General features: G+C 42.4%; 1 protein-coding gene across 2 annotated transcripts in view; it reads right to left on the bottom strand.

Moving 5' to 3' along the window:
- The window catches only part of TSPAN19 (tetraspanin 19), a 77,315-nt gene that overhangs the window by 46,140 nt on the left and 9,772 nt on the right, over window positions 1-21,403 (bottom strand). The window contains exon 1 of one of the 2 annotated variants that reach the window (XM_075600489.1): window positions 4,346-4,465. The exons of the other annotated variant lie outside the window; for it this stretch is intronic. The gene's annotated coding sequence lies outside the window, so the exon portion shown is untranslated. Of the gene's footprint in view, window positions 1-4,345; window positions 4,466-21,403 lie in introns of those variants that run through there. 2 annotated transcript variants of the gene reach the window in all.

The raw sequence follows: 21,403 nt of genomic DNA, 5'->3' as shown, positions 1-21,403 counted from the left end.
AGGACCACCCGGCACCACGCACGTGCATGTGCAAAATCACAGAACTCAGCCACAACTTTCATGCTCAGGCTCCTGTACCACACAAAACTCTCTGCTGCACAGGTGGGCCCACCCCCAATGCTACACACAAAAACAAAACACTGTCACACACTGTCACACACTGTCACACACACACAGTCACGAGGAATTCACAGTTAGTATAAATATAGACGTGCAAATAGCTAAAATAGGGGGGGTGCCAAGCACGCGCGTTCTAAGTCAAACTTCTTTGCGTTATCTCAATGAAATTGTGTTTGGATTTCAAATAAAAACATCACCATCACAAATACAATTTCTGTGACAAAACTGATAAAGGACAAAGAAGTTTCACTTAAAATGTGCATGCTCAGCACACACACACTTTTTTTCATTTGTAACGACCCTCCACAGTAGTCGGTAATGAACGGGACAAAGTCTTTATCCCTAAAGGTCTTCATGGAATTCTTACCTTGTTGTTTATACTGAATCAAATATTTCCTTTCTATTTTAGAAACTTTATTTCCAAGAATTTTTTTTCATCTCTGATGCTTCCAACAAAAAGTCATTGTGATCTGAGCAATTTCTTTTCAGACACCTGAATTGCCCGTATAGGATATTATACAACCAGCTTCTTTGATGACTGAAGGATGCTAAAACAAAGTTGCTGCAATTGACTTGTTTAAAAAAGTTCTACTCTTAATCTTGTTCTCTTCTATTTCTATTTTCAAATCCCCAAATTCAACCATGTTTACTTATCGCATAAGTGAAATATATTACAATTATTGACATTAATGAATTTGAAAAAATCCTCCAAACTAATGTGATTTCCCTTCCAGATAAGAATAACATAATCAATATATATTTTCCAGGTTTGCACTGAGTGGATTGTTGGACCAGATTTTATGATCCTCCCACCAACCCATAAAAAGGTTGGCATAACTCGGCTCTATGAGAGACAATTATTTTGAATGTTGACAATTAGTGAGTGCATCTATAGGGATTCTTTTTTTGTCTCTCATATATCTACTTTATATCCCTGATAGCACCACTCCCAGTTTCTATAACCCATCCAAGTAGCTGAGCAGGGTGCCCCAATCCCTTCCTATCACATAACTTGGCTCTAACCTGGGACCCATGGCTGTACCCTGAATCTGCAAATGAAAGTAGCTCTCGAATATAAAGTGGTTATATAATATTATATAAATGTTATGCCTTCCATCAGGAAATCTTTCTGATCCTATTCCATCTCTCCATATTGTGATAGACTATAGGTAAGTGCCTCACATCCCTGCTTGTGGTTTAAGCTTGTGTACAGGGAAGTTACATCGCAGGTGGTCTAAAAATAATCACTTCCCCATTTTAAATCCTCTAAGATCTGCAAAATTTTGATAGTGTCTTGTATAAAGGAGGGTAAATGCGCTATATCAGGTTTTAAATAAAAGTCAATATATTCACATAAATTCTGGATCAATTAATTAATCATCGACACTATACTGTAGGCCTCCTGGGTGGCTTAACCGACTGGTATCTTCGGGTGATTTTTGTAAATATAGTAATTTTTTTTTTATTTAATATTCCCTTAAATAATAATTTTTCCAATAATTGTAATAATTCCATTAGAAACATGGAAGTCAGATCATACATTAACATTGTATATGTGTCTTTATCACCCAATAATCTCCACGCCTCTCTCAAATAATCTGGTTTATTGAGACTCACTGTCCCTCCTCCCTTATCAGGTGGTTTTAGGTCTAGATTATCACTCTCTGATAACTCTTTCAAGGCTTCTCTTTCCTCTTTTGATAGATTCGTTTAGACTTTTTAGTGATATCTAACTTCTCAATATATTCTTCTACCAATCTTTGAAAAGTTTTGAGGAAAGGCATTGACTAGGGAAACAATTTGATCTTTTTTCAGAGGAGTGTGACTATATTTTGATACTTGGGGAACAGCACGATTAATATAGCCTTCTCCATTTGTATGTATACAACATAGTTTAATAAAATACCATTTTAATGTTAGGCATCTTATAACATGAAAACAGTATTTTATAAAACAAAGTTACACTACCTGGATACATTTTAAAGGATTTATTGTTTGCTACAAATATTACCAGGAATCTTTAAAGAATATATTTCAAGCCATAATCATCCAAACTAGATGTACACATAAGATTTTATTGGTGTTTAATACTATACATAATTTACTTGGCATTTATCTATGAATGTGGTTGTACTTTTTTGATTTTAGATTTTTTTTTGTTTAAAATAAATGTGCTATAGTAAATTACATATTTGTCTGAAGGGATTTACCCATGGTGTTTTTTTCTTTTCTTAATCCAAATGATATATGGGACATTTGTTAAGAAAACAGTGATACGTATCTTTTATCTATACATTTTTCTAAGCTACAGCTTAAGTGAATTTTATATATACCTTTGTGCACTATTTCCTACTCTCCTTAAATTGTAATCCATGGGCCTATAAAGAGTACTTCTCTATACACGTTTTGTTTTTTGCAAGTTTGCCTAACGTGAAACCGAGATAATTTGACACATCCATTTTCAGTAATAGTATTTTTTCATTTCTTTACTTATTTTAAATAACTAAAAACACAAATTTCCATTCTAAGGGACAGTTACACAAGTAATATATATACAAGTAACATTTTGAAACAGAAGTCTGTACTTTATGCAAATTAGGAAGGTGGCTCAATAAATAGCGTAATTTTATCATAAGTAATCTAAAAAAAACAAAACCTAATTGTAATATTTATCTAAAATGTTCCCCTTACCTTATAGTGACAAAGTTAACCCCTCTAGTTAAGGAACTGTAGAACAAACTGCATTAAAAGGGTTAACTGAGCTTCTCAAAAAGGAAGGCAGCTCTTTCTATTTGAACCTTTTGTCTCTCTTTTTTATATTTTCCTTTTCTTTCCGGTTACCCTTGTCTCTTTCCTGCTGCTCCCGCCCCCCCTCCCCCCCCCCCCTTTCTCTCACTTGTTTCAATGTCTCTCTATCCTGTTGTCTTCTGGATGTCCCTGGTTATGGTCTCTCTCCTATTGTCTCTTACTTACCTCTTAAGCCTCTCTATGCTGGACTGAAAACCAGATCTCCCAATGCCCTACGCTTTCAGCACTGCCGTGGGTAGATTAAGCAAGGACTCAAATAAAGCAATGTGTTATAGAAAGTGACCCAACACACTTGGTGTCATGTGACCTCTATTATACTCCCCGCTGTGGTGCCATAAGGTGGGGAGGAAAGAAACTAGTGGTGTAACTGTAAAAGCAGTGCTCGATTGATGTGTGGTGTTGACGCTGTCAACCACCGCTGGGAATTAGAAAGTCGCGCACCATAATTCTTTGTGACACGACTTTCTGATGCTTGGTGGTAATTGGCAGAATCTTAATGAACAGACTTTTAGTGTGGGATGTGACTTATTTAAATATACAGTACTATGCATAGCCATTATCATATCTCCCAGGGTACCTCTGGTGTGCTCCTTTTTCAGCACAGGCATATCTCCCTAATTTATTTGGAGAGTGGTGAGGGGATATATATAGAACTGGAGACACTGCTAAAATGGAACTCCTCCACAAGAAACATGATAGTATATTTATTTAATCTCCAAGAATATAGTAAGGCTTACACAAATATTGTTGGAAGTTGTACAACTGTGCCTAAAATTGCTAATAAAATAGCCCTTATTTAAATGCATAGCATTTAAATGTTCTCTAAACGGAAAAAAAAAGTATACTAATGTGGGCCTCTCAAATTTGAATGTCAGCATTATGAGCGGCATAAGAATTCCAAGATGTGACAAAAAGAGGAAACTCATTCTATACATAAAAAAGAAAATGTAAGTTACACAAATATCTAAAGATTTGGGACTAATTCATATATTTGAAGTAGAAATATAAAAATATTCACAAAAAAAGATATTCAGAATTTACATATGAACAATACAATATATTTTTTGTACATATGTGAGGAAACAATGCTTCTAAATGTAACAATTTCTCTTAAAGCTTTCTAAAGTATATTCCTTCATACAATAAGCTCTTTCTAAAATGCTAACTCTTGGTCCAAAGTTTGATGTATAACCCTTATAAAATATATTTTAGTAATTCAGATAATATTGAGTGAACTGGAATACACCTTATTTACCTGGGATAGTACTTTGCAAATGGAAGGAGTGGGTTAGTTTTCAATTTTTAAGCTACCATCTATATGTATTACTAATAATCTGTAACTTAAATCTGAGGGCAGCTAAAACAAAATATACATTACAAATGTGTTTAAAGACAAGTATAAAAAATAATTTCTTACCAAAATATTTTTTAAGCCTCAATGTATCCTAGTGTGGTTGCCAACTGTATCCAACCAAACACAGAAGTAGCTCCTCTTCTAAATCTTACTGAATGATTTACTGTTTCTTGTTCTGGTATATTCTTCTATTAGTATGGTTATTGTACACGTACAAAGGTCAATAAGTGTTTTCTCTAATGTGCCAAGTAATATGGTTGCTATAAACTTATTCAACTGATTTATTAACATCAGACTTCCTCAAGAAGTAGGTACTCGGTTAATAATATAGCTGCATAATGACACCCTGAATTTCCTGATCACTGTATCAGAAAGCTTATGATAATATTTACCTAACAAGCATACCAAAGGCATTGTGTAAGCTCTGTGAAGCTGTTGTCTAAAATACATGAATACTCCAGCACAGGACATAAAGCATTCATGTATAACACACACACACACATATATAACCCTAGCTCTGACTTACAAAGCTATCAACAACGCTGCCCACCTTGCATCTCAGACCAAAATATATACATTAACGCCCCGTACAGTCTTCCTATGACATCCGCCTCTCCTCCAGCCTTACTACAGTACCTCCTCTCACTCCCGCCTAAAAGACTTCCTCTGTGCTGCCCTCTCTCTGGAATTCCCAACCATCAGACTCTCCACCAGCTTCCAGTAATTTTAAAACTCTCTGAAAACTCAACTTTTCAAAGAAGCCTATCTAGCACACCCATAACACCCTCTAGCCCACCTAATTGGTATAAGCTGTGTGGCTGGGCCACTCTCCATCCTGTGGCAAACGTCATCCCACAATGAGCAGTAACTTCACCTTTTGTTTCAACAGTGCCCTTATTCCCTCTAGATTGTAAACTCTCACAAGCAGGGCCATTATTACCTTTTTGTGTATGGGCATGTTACTCCTCTGTGTCTCAACAAGATTAAGTGAAATTAACTATGTGAACACAGGCATTGTTTTCTCAAAACAAAGTATCTATATATTAAGCTGAAAAATGCACTCTTGCTGTTAGAAAGATATTTTTGCATCACACGCACCTCTGCATTAATATATCAGTATGTTCTCATATATTCTCAATTTGCAGTAGTTTTCAGAATGTTTCCTCTTGTTTACTAGTTTTAAAGTGGAGAAAACCTGACATTGATGAATATAAGGGTGGGATTTTTTCTTGGGTACACATCAAATATTGAACAAACGATCAGTAGATCAACATAAGTAGAAAAGCATGTCTAACCCTCTTTGCCCCTATATATTCACTTGAGTTTCATTTCGCTATACTGTTTGTACAGCTTCCCTAGCTGTACCTATCTTGGCCTAATAGGAAGGTGCTGAGGCTTTATATGTCTTATTTTACCTATAGGATCCTACTGCGCTATATCATCGGTAGTGCTCCATTACTCCTGGACCCCTGGCGGGCCTGGTACTATTCCCAATCTGTCTGTGATCAGCATCCCCATCTTGGGTACTGAATGTCACAACATGGCCTTCTGCGAGAGTCAGCTATGGACCCTTCGATGGGGCTGGTCCAACTATGCTTTATGGCTGCGGCCTGTAGTGCCCCTCTGGGCATAGGCTGCCTGTCTGTAAAAGTTTAGAGTAATGTGAAGCCATCTCTATTGGACACTATCTAAATAGGATACTGTCTCCAACTAGAAACCAATAAAGGGGATCCTTATCCTAGACCTATCTACTGTATACACTGAACTTACATGCATTATACACAGTGAGGTCCTTCATCAGTGCCTCCATCAGTGACCTGACCGTCTAGAAGACTACATATATATATATATGTAGTCTTCTAGACGGTCAGGTCACTGATGGAGGCATATACTGTACACATATACATTGGTGTGAAAAAGAAAGTACACCCTCTTTGAATTCTATGGTTTTACATATCAGGACATAATAACAATCATCTGTTCCTTAGCAGGTCTTAAAATTAGGTAAATACAACCTCAGATGAACAACAACACATAAATAAATCATGACACGGTGTAATATGTTAACAAAAATAAAGCCAAAATGGAGAAGCTATGTGTGAAAAACTAAGTACAGCCTTACTGCTTCCATATGAATTATGATGCTACAGTAAGTAGCAGTCAGGTGCTGGTAATCAAATGCCCTTGATTAATTGATCATATAAAAGTGTGACCACCTCTATAAAAGCCAAAGTTTTAGCAGTTTGCTGGTCTGGAGCATTCAGGTGTGTGTTAACACAATGCCAAGGAGGAAAGACATCAGCAATGATCTTAGAGAAGCAATTGTTGGTGCCCATCAATCTGGGAAGGGTTATAAGGCCATTTCCAAACAATTTAAAGTCCATCGTTCTACAGTGAGAAAGATTATTCAAAAGTGGAAAACATTCAAGACAATTGCCAATCTTCCCAGGAGTGAACGTCACAGCAAATTCACCCCAAGGTCAGACATTGCAAAAAAATACAAGAGTTACATCTCAGACTCTACAGGCCTCAGTTAGCATGTTAAATGTTAAAGTTCATGACAGTAAAATTAGAAAAAGACTGAACGTATGGTTTGTTTGGAAGAGTTGCCAGGAGAAAGCCTCTTCTCTCTAAAAAGAACATGCCAGCACGGCTTAGGTTTGAAAAGTTGCATCTGAACAAACCACAAGACTTCTAGAACAATGTCCTTTGGAAAGACAAGACCAAAGTGGAGATGTTTGGCCACAACCACCCTGGTGTCCACAAGGTAATACCCCACCCAATGTGTGGTACAGCGCTGCCCACTAAAATGTTTGTTGGTGCATGTATTGCGTTGGGAACCTGCCAGGTGATCACACACCCAGGCACGCTGCAGTGGTAAGATGGGATCCACGGATCTAGAGGGTTGAATTGCGACGCCTCCGCCTCTACATTGGGTGGGTCCCGCGATGAGTGTACTACCATATGGAATGTCTCTTTAGTAGCAGGTGTCTGGTCCCAGAGCACCTGAGACCAGGATGCAGCCTCATCCTGGCTGTGTACCTCAATCTAATATTACAGGGGCAGCGTCCCTATCTATGGGCCTGCACCTGCAGCAACCACAAGCTGAGGGGAGTCAGGCCTAGCTGGGGCCTATAAGGGGTTATCTGGCCTAGTGCAGATGCCACTGACACCTGCACACACAACCTATCCCTTCCTTGTCCCAGCTCCGACTGCCGTGGCTCACAGCGCGCCAAATGTATCCATTCTGTCAGCAGGGAATCTCTGCAGCCCTATTGGCTGATGCGCGCCATGTGCCGTGCAGCCCTATTGCCCTCTGGGGGCTGTAGTTCCCCCGCTTCGCTCCTCATGTAATGGCGACGAGCGCTCTGACTAGTGCGCATGCGCAAGGCTCTGCTAATGGCCACCGCACTCTGGAAGTCACTGCACATGCGCAAGCGTACTGCGCATGCACGCGCACATTCTAGATGGCAGCGCCCTGTATCGGTAGCCGCCACAGTCCTCTGGCGACCCGGTCGCCTCTCCTCCTGCCCGCACGCCCCTGCAACCCTCCCCGCAATCTCCCCAGCCTCCGCTACCAGTCGCTGCAGCAAGGAGGTAAGGGATGAACGGGGAACCCAGGGGGGACCGGGCTATACTTGGACGGGCACTCCCTCCCAAGACTCCTCCCCAGATTTTTATGAAATAGAATAAATTGGTGCAAATTGGTGAATACTTGGAGTGAAATTTAGAAAAAATTATGTAACAGTCAGGTCATTTATAAATAACATTCTTCCCCACCAACGATTCTCGCGCACCTTTCACCATTTTGTCCAGTATTTTTGGAGAAGCCACCTGGCAACCCTATGTGAAAGGATGAGGGTGGTGAGAGGATAAGGGTGGTGAGAGGACGAGGGGGGTTGCAACAATCTTGGAAGTAGTGAGAAGCATTAAGATCAGTACTGATTTGCATTTACAGTATGACTGCAGGTATGTTATTTATAAATTATCTGACCGTTATGTGTTTTTTTTTTTTTTTTTTCAATTTTATTCCAAGTTTGCACCATTTCATATTCTATTTCGTAAAAAATGCTGAGAGGCTCTCAATCTCCAAACCCGTCCCCAGAATTTTTAACGAAATAGAATATGAAATGGTGCATATTTGGAGTGAAATTTAAAAAAAATTACGTACAGTCTGATCATTTATAAATAACATACCTCCCCACCGACTTTTCGAGAGCGCCACTTTTTTCACCATTGTGTCCAGTATTTTTGGAGAAGCCACCTAGCAAATCTAATTCCTGAATGGTTTAAGTTATGTTACCTGTATATATAGTGGCCCTTACACATAGGCAAGATAGGCCTAATGCCAGCCTGGAGTAGGTGACAAATCAGTGATTTTTTTTTAGGTCTGTAGTTCAATATCACCATGTATCCGAGTTTAATGAATAGCATGTGGATAAGTAATTTATCGCTAATTATTCAATTGCATGCTTATTTGTATAGGATGTGTAGCCCTCTTTCCCCCCTAAATAGAGAGACTACCAGTGCTGCCGTTACCTGTTGACTCACAGAAGGCCCAAGCCTCCGCCACGGGGAGCTTGGGGTGGTATAATTATCATCTCGGTGCAGCGCCTCCACCTGCGAGGGATCCCAGCGTAGTGGGAGGAGCCCCTCACAGGAACCAATAGTAATAGTAAACACACACGGTATATAATTACAGCCTTTACTAACAGCACATATAAAATAACACCACTTCACAGTATAATGAACAACCTGTACCGTACCACCAGTGAGTGTCCCTATCGGGTGCTAGGCACCAAGACCCTGATGTCCCTTTCCCAGTGTTCAGCCCACCCAAAAGTGTAGGGAGTAGCGATATCCCGTGAACTGTTGGTGAACTTTGTTGAGGTACCTGCCGAGCACTCCAGTACTCGGTGCGGCCGACTTAGCAATGAGGATCCATCTAATCCAGTGACGTGGCCCTCCGCGATGGCATCCGCCTCTGCGTTGGGTGGACTCCGTAGGAGGATCTCACCTTTAAGAGTCTTTGATCCCAGATCACAGGCAGTGATCACCGCACGGCATCTTCACTGTGTTCCTGACACTACAGTAAAATAGGGAAGCATCCCTATCTAAGGGCCTTCCCTGAAGCAGCCACAAGCTACACGTGGTTGGGGCCTATCTGGGACCTAAGGGGATTCTCTGGCCGAGTCTGAGTGCCACTGACACTCAGACCCTTCCTTCCCCATGTCTGTCCTGGCTCCAACTGACTAGCATGGTTCCCAGTGCGCTTGAAATGTATCCAACCCCTCACAGTACCACACTAGAGCCCTATTGGCTGAGCTGCGCCCTTTACCCTATGCCCCAAAGCACTATGGGGCTTGTAGTTCCCATGCAGAGCTTGTATCTAATGGCCGCCGCAACTGTGTAGCCTCGGCGCATGCGCGAGCTCCTGATCGCCGCCGGGACCCTTCTGTGCATGCGTGCCCTATCTGTCATGGTGGCCCCCGATAGCCAGGTGCGCCACGGAGCCTACAGAGCAACGGAGCTCCCTCTCCTTGCGCACGCCACCCTGCAGTGCCCCTGACAGCCATCACAGCCTACCCCTTCCACGTGCCTGTTTCGGAGGTAAGGGGGGTGGGGGGGAGCAAGTGAAACATGGCTACAGATGCATTACAATTATTGTTGGTGTATCAGTGGTAAATAACCGCACCTCGCGGGGAGGTGCGGGGGCGTGTGCACGCATAGCGCGCCTCTTCTCAGAATGCGGCTGGTTGTCGGGGACACGTGCGGCCGGTTGCCGGGGACGCCCGGCGGTGCCTGCCGAGGGGGCCGCCATCTTAGATTGCCTGGCGCATGCGCAGTTAGGGCAGAAGTGCGGAGGCCTTCCGACAGCTCGCGCATGCGCAGTACAAGCGCGCGAACACACTACCAATGAGAGGAGGGCTCTAAGCAGGGACTACAGGTCCCATGAGCTTTAGGGGACCCCACGTGACGCCAGGGAGCCAATAGGGCTGTAGGATCTCCCTGCAGAAGGGAATTAGATACATTTCGCGCGCTAGAGAAGCACGTTAGTCAGGACCAGGACAAGCTAGGGGAAGAAGGTGAGTGCAGGGGTCAGTGACCCACTGCATTAGGCCAGCCGTCCCCTAGGTCCCAGTTAGGTCATGAGCCACTGTGTAGCTTGTTGTGCTATAGGGACAGGCCCTAGATAAGGACCCGGCCCCATTAGCTGTTTGTATAGTCAGGGACACAGAGCTGAAGCAGTGCAGCCCTGCGAGGTGGGTTCTGGGCTCAGAATGCCACCAAAGACACTGAGACTAAGATGATATTATCCACGCTGGAATTCACCCAACGCGGTGCGGACGACGACGTCGGATCGGGCGGAATCCCTGTCGTAGTCTGCGGAACCCGGGGTTGGAGCCCCGTGCAGGTATCATTCTTCAAGTGCACCAACACTGTACAGCAAGAAGCACACCTAAAGGGTTGGGGTATCACTTGGGGACACTTACGTGGAGAGTGGCCAAGGGCCTTGTATAGTGCGATTGGACACGGTGTGGGGATACACGGTGGTGGGAGCGGGGTGTATGTTATACCTTACCCAAGTGCAACGTTGAATGTTATGTATATTAGAGTATAAGTTATGTGCATATGTGTAGTAAAGCCAGTCCTGTTTTACAACAGTGTGAGGATCGTGATTGTATCCTGTGAGCGCCTCCTCCCACTCCGTTGGGATCCCTCCCAGGTGGAGGCGCTGTACCCTGAAATAATTATATGTATGTACCCCAGGCTCCCCGAGCGGAGGCTTAGGCTCCTGAGAGCCATACAGGTATACACAGCAGTGGTAGCGTCTGTAGTCACAGGGAATACCCATTACATTTGGAGGCGCTGCTAAGATCAGCCCTGGGGTGCCCTACTCAATAGTTCACGTTGTATTGTATCAGTCAGCATGCTTGCGCTCACGCCCCAACAAGTGGGCGACTGGGCCGACAGGCTAGGAGAGCTCCTGCGACACGTAGTCGCCGTAGGAGGGGTACCTGCTGATGTACCCATGTTTACTGTCTGCAGTGCAGTAAGGACATTACCTGGTCTGGCGGGAGCCCACATCATCAGTAAGCACTACCACCTTGACCAGCAAGAGAACACCATACTGCTGGCCACAGAACAAGCTCTACACCCTGATAGAGGCCCACAAGTAGTGTATCTACCAGAGACTTTACCGCAAGGGTGTCCTTTCATTTACCCTGGAACCGTCTCCAGTTACGTAACTTCCCCTACCAGACATGCGGGTTGGGAAGGCAAAGATATGTCCGCCAGTACTCCTATCAGATCAGATGTATCCCTACCCCGAGTGACTTTCTCTTCTGATGCTAGACAAGGGGCCACCAGCTGGGCCGGTAGCCCACCAACATCACCGGTCCCTAACAGATTAATGAGCAGCTTCACACCAACCCCTAACAGTCAGGGAGCGGGGATCGCAAGTCCCTCAGACAGTGGCGGCTCCATGCTAGGAGTGACATTCCCGCAGCTTGTGGAAGCTATAACTACGTCAGCCCAAGCTCAGAATTACAGGAAGTTGAAGGCGTTTTCAGGAACGGTTCCCGTCCCCACAGGTGAGGAAGGCATCGAGTCTTGGAAGGAACACACCCTCAAGGTGATCGATGAATGGCCCTGCTCAGAAGCGGTAAGACGGCAGAGAATTCTGGAAAGCCTCAGATCCCGGCATCCACCATGGTCAGTGCACAGCGCGACCAAGACCCTGATCTCACTGCTCATCAGATGGTAGACTTGTTAGTCCAGATCTATGGCAAAGATGAAGAGGAAAGTGAGCTGTGGTTCAAATATTATGGTCTCAGACAGAAGGAGAAAGAAGACCTGTCAGATTTCCTTCAACGAATTCAGCTGGTACTGTGGAAATTGCGAACTTGCGGCCTCATTCCAGCCTCAGATATGGACGAATATCGGCGCAAGCTGTTCCTCCGAGGGGCCTTTCCCACGCATCACATAGTGATTATGATCAGGTGCTCACTAATGGAGGGGCCTCCCCCTACATTCATGGACATTTTGGGGATCGTCACGGGGCATGAAGCCTATACCAAGCTGCATACGGCCACCAAGGTCAAAGATCCACTTGCGAGTGACGTCCCGGGAGCCTCCGCTTGCCGGGTCAAGAAACCTGTCAAAGAGGAAGAAGAGCTACCCAAGTCGCCCTCACTGAAAGGCCGAACTTCGGGAAGATCTTCCCCCACTTACCCGAGATGACTTGATCCCAAGGATATTGTCTGCTATGGCTGTGGACAGAAGGGCCATTTCTCCAGAGAGTGCCCTGAAGGAGTCAACCAAGGAAAAAAAACTCCAAGTAAAGGAAGCTCGGCTAGGTCCATAATCTGCCGGATACAGACCACCGAAGCCAAGACATCAGAGGCCACCCTTGCGCCTCCCGAAGCTCCTACTGACCTAAGCCCCGACGATGGAACTCCGTCCGGGGATGCCTCTGCTCTACTGGACACCGGATCCCAGGTGACCATAATATACCGACAATTCTATGACCAACACCTCAAACACTGTCCCCTACGGTCGGCGGAACATATGAAGGTGAGGGGGTTAAGTAACGAAAATTACCCCAGTGATGGGATTGTGAGAGTTCAACTGGAGATACTCCAACTGAACACCGGCAAGAAACATTCCATGCATTTGGAGGCAATGGTATGTCCGAAGCCTCAAGGACAGTGTCAGTACCCCGTCATCTTGGGAACGAATACTGACATAGTGCGAGTCATCATCAGAGCATACCTGAAAGAGACCAACGAATTACCAATGGCTAATCCACTCCTTGACCCTGTACTGCGGGAGGAGTGCAACCGAGTATATGCCTTAGAGCGTCACGGGGACCTCTACAATCGTCAACGCGGACTGACGACCATTTTACCAGGGGGAGTGCAACGCATGGCCGTCTGGTGCTGTTATCCCGATCGTGATGAGACCGACCATCTTTTCTCTCTGGAGAGTACCCCTGAGGAAGAGGTTAAGAGAGGGTATAGGGTAATACCCGAAGTGAGAGAGTGGACGACCAAAATCCCTCTACGAACCTACACTGGCGACACACTTTATTCGAGCTCGGCTAGTCCGCCGTGACCCTTAGAAGTGGATTTTGCAAATACTCTGTGATCCTGTAGGCTCAATGTTGCATATTACCTTCTCGCTTTCATGTGTCAAGGCCAGCGCAACGTGTGCTATCAATTGCACCCATCACATTGGGTAGTCTGGCTATACACTGGTGACACACTTTATTCGAGCTCGGCTAGTCCCACGAATTCGGGTATACCCGGGTGTATTGAGGTTTGTGACTGTTTTCTGCCCGAGTGCATTGGGTTATTTTCCAGGCAGGGATTGAAGCATTTTATTCCCGCTGGCTGCAATACTGCACAGTATATATATATATACTGCATTACAATTCATGAATTTATGCCATCTGGTAGGCACGCGAAGCATTGCAGCCTATTAAATCCTAATCATTATCATTTAACAGATCAGCCGCCCGTCAGCCAGGCATGAACCCAGGCTGGGAAGGCAAACGCAATGGGGCTTGTCAGAGGTGAGGAGCGGCGCATTCCAGGTATCTGCCAGGTACATACTGGGTATTTGCTCAAATAAAGTGTGTTGGTGCAGTACGTGTATGTTCAGAACATCTCCCCATTCCCGATGGACATTGATGCAGGACGAAGTTTGGGCAGCATATATCCGGTCAGCCCTGTGGAAACAGGACCACAGGTGAACGCCGCTGCAGTGGATGAGCAATTAGTCGATCTGGATTTCAACTTCAGAGACTCGACGCTGCCAACTGAGTGGAAGGGTCGACTGACGGCCAAGCTGAATGAACGAAGGACGGTGTTTTCCACAAGTGAGATAGATGTGGGCCGCAGTCGCAGTGCCCAAAACACCATTAGGTTGAGTGACGCCACTCCGTTCCGTGAACGCTCTCGCCGCATCGCCCCCAGGGATGTGGATGATGTAAGGAATGTCCTGAAAGTAATGGAGACCGCTGGGATATTGACGGAGTCTCGGAGTCCTTACGCATCACCCATAGTGGTGGTAAGGAAGAAGAACGGATCTGTAAGACTGTGTGTCGATTATCGAACCCTGAATAATCGTACGGTACCCAACCAATACAACCTTCCTAGCATTGAAGAGATTATGAATGCTCTTACCGGGAGCCAATGGTTCAGAGTGCTTGACTTACGATCTGGGTACTACCAGGCACCTATGAGTGTAGAGGACCAGGAAAAGACAGCCTTCGTCTGCCCCCTGGGTTTCTACCAATTTACGCGTATGCCCCAAGGTATATGTGGAGCCCCTGCTACCTTCCAGCGACTGATGGAGAAAACCATCGGAGACATGAATCCTCGGGAGTGTCTAGTCTACCTGGACAACATCATTGTCTTCGGAAAGACCCTGGAGGAGCACGAAGAGAGGCTGCTTAAGGTGATATGTCCAGAAAAAAGGGAGAATGAACTCCAAAGTTCCATATGCTAAACAATCATATGTAGAAGTATACAATCACTGTCCAGGTAAAGCCAAGGAATGGAATCTCCAAGCAGGTATAAATTATAAAGTACATGAAATATAAACATGGGGTGGTGTTTGATTATATGAAGGAATCAGTCGGAGGTTAATGAGCAAATGTGGACCTGGGGCACAGAGAAAAATGACCACCGTCAGACTAACTGTGACCCATAAGAGTCCCAATAATGCTAACCTTACCGACTGGTCTCACAAACCACCCTTTCCAGCCGTGTGAAAGCTTGATGACGTGCCCCGTGATGAGCCATGAACCGCTAACGGGTATGCCGTGGCTGGGAAAAACACGTGTGTGTGGCGTTCCTGAGAGAGACGCCGGCCGTGGAAACCGCCACTCCGCTGTAGGCTGGCAAGCCTGCCCCTCACCGATGTGTGTGGAAGCTGTATGGGAGCTGTGCCTCTGCAACCGACTGTGCTGGTCTGGGAGCCCACGTGATGGTACGTGCGCATGCACTGATCTTCCTGGGGCTGTGCGTGAGAGTCAGCCGCGGCGCTGAGAGCGGGGATCGGTGTGCGGTATCCTCTGGCGTCTGTCAACTGGATAACGCCTTCCGTGAATAAATATCACCTGCTGCGTTTGGAGATGCCTGTGTGCTCCATTCAAAAAGGCATAGCAAGGTTGTAGAAGGAAAAATGGTCACTACGTCCTGAAGCACCGATCACAAGCTTGGTAGATTAAAAGTTCTTTATTACAAAAAGCTGGACATCAAGATACAAGCTCTGACGCGTTTCATCCCGTACAAGGGACTTTATCAAAGATACTTGTTACTTTACATCAAGCACATATATATAGGTACAAACAAAATCTGATTGGTTTACTCCAAACACAGACTCAGCAGATTGCAATCATCACAATGAGTGGCGACTCCCATGTGTAGTAAATTAACCTCTGCCAGTCTGGTTGAAAACATGCAAACATATATATACAATAGACAATGTGTGTATACAAAGAATTTTTCCATGTGATTAAAAACAACGAACCATGATGTCAAGCATAATAATAAAAATAAAAATTAGATGTTCCATGGACGTCCAAGGGAAATACAGATGTACAATATGTATATAAATGAAAGATATACAAATATAAGGAAATGAGAAAATTACAAAATTTCATAACCATTATTAACGCTAGATGATCCCGATAAGTACTATCCTTATTATACTTCAATCATTTAATAAATACATAAAAAGAAATCATGAAAAAGATCAGGAAAAAAAATATATATAGAGTCATGAACTCAGTAGGTAACCACCTATATATTCTATATTAATCCAACAGAAAATGTTTCAGCTCCCAATCTGAATTCATTCCAAAAGGGTGAAGGGAGTTAAGCATGTATATCCAGTACATTTCTCTTTTGTTAAGCCTGTTTTCTCTATTGCCGCCTCTTGGATGATGAGGTATATGTTCAATGGCAGTGAAGGAAAAATTACCAATGCCTCCCATTGGACATTGGGAGAAATGCCTGGATACTGGATGTACTAAATCATGCTTTTTTATTAACCGGGTATGTTCAGCTATGCGTAATCTCAATGGTCTAATTGTGCGGCCTACATATTTGTGGCCACAAGCGCACGCGAGAACATAAACCACATAAGATGTATTGCAGTTTAAAAAGTTGTTGATGTTAAACTTCTTTTTATCATTGGAATGCATAATGAATTTTGCTGGAAGTGCATATTGGCACATTGAACAGTTTGCGCAACTGAAGAAACCTTTGGGTATATTAGTGATTCTTGGGCTTCTTCTGTTTGAATCAAACAGACTGGGAGAGAAATGTGAGGCCAAGGTTTTTGCCTTGCGAAAGGTAAACCTTGGACCACTGGACAACGAGGGGCCAATATCTTCATCTAGCAAAAGTGTATGCCAGTGTTTTTGTACAATTTTAGAGATTGATGAGGACTGTGAACTGTACGTAGTTATAAAAAATGGACTCTGTGTAGAATTATTAACCGTATTATTTGTTTTTTTTAGATTTTTTGAATGTTTTTTTCTAGAGACAGTTTCTTGAATGAGATTATCTCTATCCATAGAATCTGCTCTCATGAAGGCAGCATCTATGTCACCAGTTGAGTAACCCCTGGCCTTAAATCTGTCAGACATTTCTTTTGATCTTGACAGAAATGTGTCTTTTGTTGAACACAATCTTTTTAGTCTCATAAATTGAGATCCAGGAATATTCCTTATCAATGAGCGGGGATGGCAACTCCGCGCATTGAGAAGCATATTCCTGGAATTCTCCTTTCGATAAACATCGGTCTGTATATTCATCTCATTATCAACGTACAGTGTTAAATCTAAATAATTTATATAATTCATATTGTGCTCAAAAGTGAATTTAATATTATAATCATTAGTGTTTAAATAGTGAATAAAAGAAATAAGGGTGTTCTCATCACCATCCCAAATAATAATCAAATCGTCAATATTTCTCTTAAAAAAGATGATATTTTGACGGAAAGGATTGTTAGCGTGATAAATAAATTGTGACTCCCAAAAACCCATAAATAAATTAGCATAAGAAGGTGCAAAACTGGTGCCCATAGCAGTGCCTAATTTTTGTAGATAAAACCGTGAGTCAAACATGAAATAATTGTGTGTAAGTAAAAAAAGTATAGATTCTTGTAAAAACGTGCAAAGTGATACTGATAAAGTGGATAAATCTAAAAAGTGTCGTGCAGCTTTAAGTCCGTGATTGTGATCAATGATGGAGTACAGGGAGGTCACATCTAATGTGACCCACCTATACTCCTTAGTCCATGTGATATCCTGTACCTTGAAAATGAGATCCGATGAGTCTCTGATATAGGAGGGAAGTTGAAGAACCAGGGGTTGTAGGAACTTGTCCACATACCGCGATAGCCCATCTCCCAAAGATCCAATGCTCGCCACTATTGGTCGTCCAGGAGGGTCGACTAGCGATTTATGGATCTTTGGGAGATGGTGGAATACCGGAATCACGGGATGTGGACAGTTCAAAAATTCAATCTCTTTGTGACTAATGACATTAAGAATGCTGCCCATGGTTAATAATTCGGTCAATTCTAGGGAATAAGATGAAGTTGGATCTTTTTTAAGAGTCTGATACGAGTTGTCATCACGAAGCTGCCTAAGTGCTTCTCTTTTGTACTGTTCAGAGGACAATATCACTAAGGCTCCCCCTTTGTCTGCATGTCTGATCACGATATCCGAATTGCTCTTAATGTGTTCAATTTGTTGTACTTCAGAGTAAGTTAAATTCCCAGAACTAATATTAGAATAAGAGAAACCTTGAGAAAGAAATTTCAAATCGCGATCGACCAACCTTTCAAAAGTAGTTATTGATGGCCCTCTATTGTAATTCGGGCAAAATACAGATTTTTTCTTATAGCCCGAGTCTTCTGAGCCAAAAAAAGGTTGGACGAATGTATTGATAGGTTCTCCTTGTGACAGTAACAGAGTTTCCATGTCTGAAATAACGCAATTTTCTTGGAAATTTAAATCCTGAAGCAGATTAGAATTTGACTCTATTGGTGTCGATGGAACCCCATCTGATTTTTTACCCAACAATCGATTTCTAGAACTAAATAGCTTTTTTAAAGAGAGTTTGCGCGTAAATTTCTGGAGATCTATAACTGTTTGAAACAATTGGAATTTTTGAGTGGGTGCGAATCCCAAACCTTTATTCAAAAGATTCAACTGATCCAAGGGAAGATCTACACCTGATAAGTTTATAACATTATCAGGAAGATTTATTCGTATTTCTTCCTCTTGGACCTGCCTCTGCTTTCCTCGTTTCCTTTGTGACCTTCGTGTTCTCCTCGGCCCTTTGGGTTTGACTGTAAAAAAGCCGAGGAGGGTTGGCCTGATGATTTAGAAACTCTTGGTTGAAATGAGGAAGAGGCACTCCTATCATCATAACCTGTGGCCCCACGATCGCCCCTAGAGTGACCAGTAAATCTATCAAAGGACACTGACTGAGACCTAGCCTCATAGTCCGATACATCTGATTCAAAACTTGAGGTCTCAGTTCTAGTGTTCTTCAAAATAGATTTATTTGGATTTTTATTAGACCAATTTTTTGATTGTTTTGGATTCCCCCTTGGTGTACTGGAACCCGCAAATTCTTTTGTGATTTGTGGTTTTTGCCAACAGTATACCTGACTTTTGGTATAATCTATACGATCTCTCTCGAATTTGGAATGTTTTTTCTCGCTAATAGTCTCTTCTATTGAGTCCACATTAAAAGAAAGCGTTTTATCATTTTTTGTAAATTGTTCCATTTTGGAAAATGGTTTTAGTTTATTTTGTAAAATTGCTATCTCTTCCATCAGTTTAGATTTCTCTAATGTTTTTTGTTGGATAATAAGCTCCATTAGCTGTCTGGAACATGTGTCTAAAGTTTTTATCCAATCTTGTTCAAATTTATTACTTGTGAACCCAAAGGAGGGCACCTTTTTAATACGTAGCCCCCTAGGGATTCTGTCACATCTAATATAATTCTCTAGTGAGGTAATGTCCCACCAGAGTCTTATATTGAGGACTAGAAGTTTTTCTAATTTAACAAAATAGTGTGTCAAATCTGATGGTTCGTCACATGTTATATCAAAAATACCATCAAAAAGATGTGCAGCTTTTCTGGAGCGTCTAGTATTATCCCCACAGGAATGAACAAAAGTATCAATCTCTATATCTGATACAGCATCTGTATCATCATTGGATTCCTCCATGGTTACTCACAATTATAAATCGCACAAATTAAATTGATAAGGGTAATTTAAACGGCTTGTGAAGGGTTAACCTGAGCAGAAAATTGCAAAAGTAGAGAAACAGTGTATAATTAGTTGATTATTAATTAGTTATTAAATGTGCAAGATAAAAATTGATCTTCATATGAATATATAAGCATAAATTCTAATTCTAAACACATATGATGAGCAAAAATGGAATACAAGTCAATGTCCAGAAAAAAGGGAGAATGAACTCCAAAGTTCCATATGCTAAACAATCATATGTAGAAGTATACAATCACTGTCCAGGTAAAGCCAAGGAATGGAATCTCCAAGCAGGTATAAATTATAAAGTACATGAAATATAAACATGGGGTGGTGTTTGATTATATGAAGGAATCAGTCGGAGGTTAATGAGCAAATGTGGACCTGGGGCACAGAGAAAAATGACCACCGTCAGACTAGCTGTGACCCATAAGAGTCCCAATAATGCTAACCTTACCGACTGGTCTCACAAACCACCCTTTCCAGCCGTGTGAAAGCTTGATGACGTGCCCCGTGATGAGCCATGAACCGCTAAATTTAGATTTAACACTGTACGTTGATAATGAGATGAATATACAGACCGATGTTTATCGAAAGGAGAATTCCAGGAATATGCTTCTCAATGCGCGGAGTTACCATCCCCGCTCATTGATAAGGAATATTCCTGGATCTCAATTTATGAGACTAAAAAGATTGTGTTCAACAAAAGACACATTTCTGTCAAGATCAAAAGAAATGTCTGACAGATTTAAGGCCAGGGGTTACTCAACTGGTGACATAGATGCTGCCTTCATGAGAGCAGATTCTATGGATAGAGATAATCTCATTCAAGAAACTGTCTCTAGAAAAAAACATTCAAAAAATCTAAAAAAAACAAATAATACGGTTAATAATTCTACACAGAGTCCATTTTTTATAACTACGTACAGTTCACAGTCCTCATCAATCTCTAAAATTGTACAAAAACACTGGCATACACTTTTGCTAGATGAAGATATTGGCCCCTCGTTGTCCAGTGGTCCAAGGTTTACCTTTCGCATGGCAAAAACCTTGGCCTCACATTTCTCTCCCAGTCTGTTTGATTCAAACAGAAGAAGCCCAAGAATCACTAATATACCCAAAGGTTTCTTCAGTTGCGCAAACTGTTCAATGTGCCAATATGCACTTCCAGCAAAATTCATTATGCATTCCAATGATAAAAAGAAGTTTAACATCAACAACTTTTTAAACTGCAATACATCCTATGTGGTTTATGTTCTCGCGTGCGCTTGTGGCCACAAATATGTAGGCCGCACAATTAGACCATTGAGATTACGCATAGCTGAACATACCCGGTTAATAAAAAAGCATGATTTAGTACATCCAGTATCCAGGCATTTCTCCCAATGTCCAATGGGAGGCATTGGTAATTTTTCCTTCACTGCCATTGAACATATACCTCATCATCCAAGAGGCGGCAATAGAGAAAACAGGCTTAACAAAAGAGAAATGTACTGGATATACATGCTTAACTCCCTTCACCCTTTTGGAATGAATTCAGATTGAGAGCTGAAACATTTTCTGTTGGATTAATATAGAATATATAGGTGGTTACCTACTGAGTTCATGACTCTATATATATAATTTTTTTCATGATCTTTTTCATGATTTCTTTTTATGTATTTATTAAATGATTGAAGTATAATAAGGATAGTACTTATCGGGATCATCTAGCGTTAATAATGGTTATGAAATTTTGTAATTTTCTCATTTCCTTATATTTGTATATCTTTCATTTATATACATATTGTACATCTGTATTTCCCT

The sequence above is a fragment of the Ascaphus truei genome, chromosome 5, assembly GCF_040206685.1.
Source record: "Ascaphus truei isolate aAscTru1 chromosome 5, aAscTru1.hap1, whole genome shotgun sequence".
Lineage (NCBI taxonomy): Eukaryota > Metazoa > Chordata > Amphibia > Anura > Ascaphidae > Ascaphus > Ascaphus truei.
Note: the sequence above shows the minus strand (reverse complement) of the source record. Positions and strands in the feature narration are given on the sequence as shown.